Source organism: Clarias gariepinus, chromosome 23 (assembly GCF_024256425.1).
Source record: "Clarias gariepinus isolate MV-2021 ecotype Netherlands chromosome 23, CGAR_prim_01v2, whole genome shotgun sequence".
Taxonomy (NCBI): domain Eukaryota; kingdom Metazoa; phylum Chordata; class Actinopteri; order Siluriformes; family Clariidae; genus Clarias; species Clarias gariepinus.
The window spans coordinates 10,618,176-10,620,835 of record NC_071122.1 but is presented as its reverse complement, the minus strand read 5'-3'; positions in this window follow the sequence as shown (position 1 = coordinate 10,620,835).

The window sequence follows — 2,660 nt, the reverse complement described above, 5'->3', positions numbered from 1 at the left end:
CGCATCATTTATACATATTTGTCTTCCAGTGAGTGAGCTTTCTTGAATTTTTTTATGTAATCTTGAGGAGTAATTCTTCAGGCTTCAGGCTCTGAGGCTCTGACATTTTGACACTTTTTTATGGCAAGTTTTTGGCTTTCATTTTTAGTGCTTCTACCTAAGCAGTTTTAGAGGAATTTTTCTTTATTTTATTTTATGAGGCTAATATCTAACTTAAGGCATGAATCAGTAAAAAACAGCTGCAGATGATGACAGATAATCAGGCTGGTGATTAGTATACTGGTGATGCTAAACGGTAAGTGGTTGGACAGATGAGAGGGGAAATGAGGTTGCTGCTGTGGTTGTTACAAAACAACCAATTAAAAAAAAATTTTAGGCACTTCACAGACTGTACAGGAAGTGGTTTAAGATTTTAGCAAAGTACTGTTTGTATATTTGTGATCTACATACAGTATCCGTTCCATAATTTCCCTTTTCATCTCACAATTTTTGCTACACATTTTACAGTAGAAATGGTTCTCAACAACATACTGTAGGTGCTCTATCTTTGCATTTGTTATGATTATTGTCTATAGAACAAGATCTTGACAGAGTATTTTTTTTTAAAAGCCTAATTAGTCATTAACCCCACTGTCCTGTGGGAATCGTCCATTTCTTGACCTAAAAGCAGCCCAATTAAACCCTGCCATGTGCCCGTCTCTATAAGTTGCATCCGCTAAACTAAAACTGTGACACAGGCATGTCCTCCTCATTATTCATGTGCTTGTTAGCCTTTGCGTAATGCTAAGTGAAGTGGTCATTATATTGAGCCTACTGTGATCATTCTGAATAGGTTTGCTAAAGTTTCATTATCTACAGTGCCTGAATACGACAAGATGATAAAGCAGAGTACAGGAATAATGACACTACAGATCAGAATCTGATTTAGCATCGCATTTAGTTTGGATTTCCCCCCAAGACGACCCAGAATTTCGGGAGTGTTAAAGAGGGTGTTGTAATGTACTACAATATAAATGTTTTGACCCACTGACCAGAAACACTTCAACAATCAGAGACAGAAATGTTAATTCTAGATTCAACAGTGCAACAATATATAGTGACACAAACCTTGGAGACAAAACAGACAGTAAATTGCAGTTGAAAGAGTGAAAGAGTGGTAAAAACTTGTTGGTTGGGTTGGGTAGATGCTTGATGAATGGGAAATGACCATGATTAAATTCAAGAGAAAACAATGGGGAACATGACTAGTCTCAGTCAATATGATAAATGGTACTGTATATGTGATGAAAAATTAAGGGTGTGGTTTTAAAGCCCCCCCCCAAAAAAAATCCATAATCTTGTGGTTTGATGTAACACCAGTTGATTTTATTTCTGTAACAGCACATTAAAAAAATGTTTTAATCCATGACTATTTGCCAAAAAAGCATACAAATAACAAGACTAACACCCTGTGAACTGCACAAGGAATTCATCATTGTGCCTTGCTGGAGTGCAGAAATTAAAACTTGAAAATGATTTATATATTTATTATCATTAATATAAAGGAAGCCATATTATTAATATAATAATAATAAGATTGTGTAATGAATATAATTTTTTTATTTTACTTAAAAATCTATTTCATTATTCAATTTTTATTATTATACTGTAGAGGCTTGTAATCTGTAAAAAAAAAAATCACAATAATAATTTTCTGTACTTTATCTAGTAAATTAATCAATTTCTTTTATTTATGAGCCATAGAAATTTTAATAGAATACATTTTTCACTGATATTGGTTTTTGCTTCAATAAATATTCAATCTTTTATTTCAGTACTGTGAAATTTTAACAGTAGCAGCAACAGATATCTGAGGTGCTTACATTAAGTTCCCTTTACCGGCATTCCCTGCACAGGTGTAGCAACTAGGGAGCATACTGTACTTTAAAGTACCCTGTGAACTAGACTGAAGCCTTTGAGAACGGCTGTTATAGGGTGTTTAGAGTCACATTATCAGATGTTTTCATCTTGCCACACTGGTGGTCCAGCTACTGTATGTCTAGCCAATAGAATTCAGTGTTGAAAAAAATCGCATGATTAAAGTTATGATCCCTACCCTTGCTTTAATTTTAATATTGATCTGAATGAATATGAATTTGACTCCAAATAAACAAGTAACTGAGAGGATGGGGAAGGGACAAACAGTAAGCTGGCAGATTAATGCTTTTTACCGGACACTAGTGGATCGTTTTCCATTCCTAACCATTAGATTTGCATTTATTTACAATGTAGGGGAAGGATCGACATCTTTCTACTGAATGTATGTTCAGAATATTAAAAGCACACATTACAGATGGAGCAATGCCAGCTGCAGTAACTCAGGTTGGATATATTCAACAGGCCAATACAATCATTTCCACCCGGATCTGTGGTCTGGGTCAGACTCAGCAGGGATTCTGTACAAATCAATGTTATTTTATTGGCCCCTTTGGTGGGAACATCGGTACATACATTTCTGCAGCCTTTATGGTTTTATAGACATGAAGCTAGTGATAAGATTAAATCAAATAAGTGAAATGAATGAGATATAAAATGGCTTGAATTAAATAGTTTTCCAGAAAATGGACTGCTGGAAGCAAATCAAAGCCAAGCTGTGATGTTAAACTGCAAACAGCCTATGA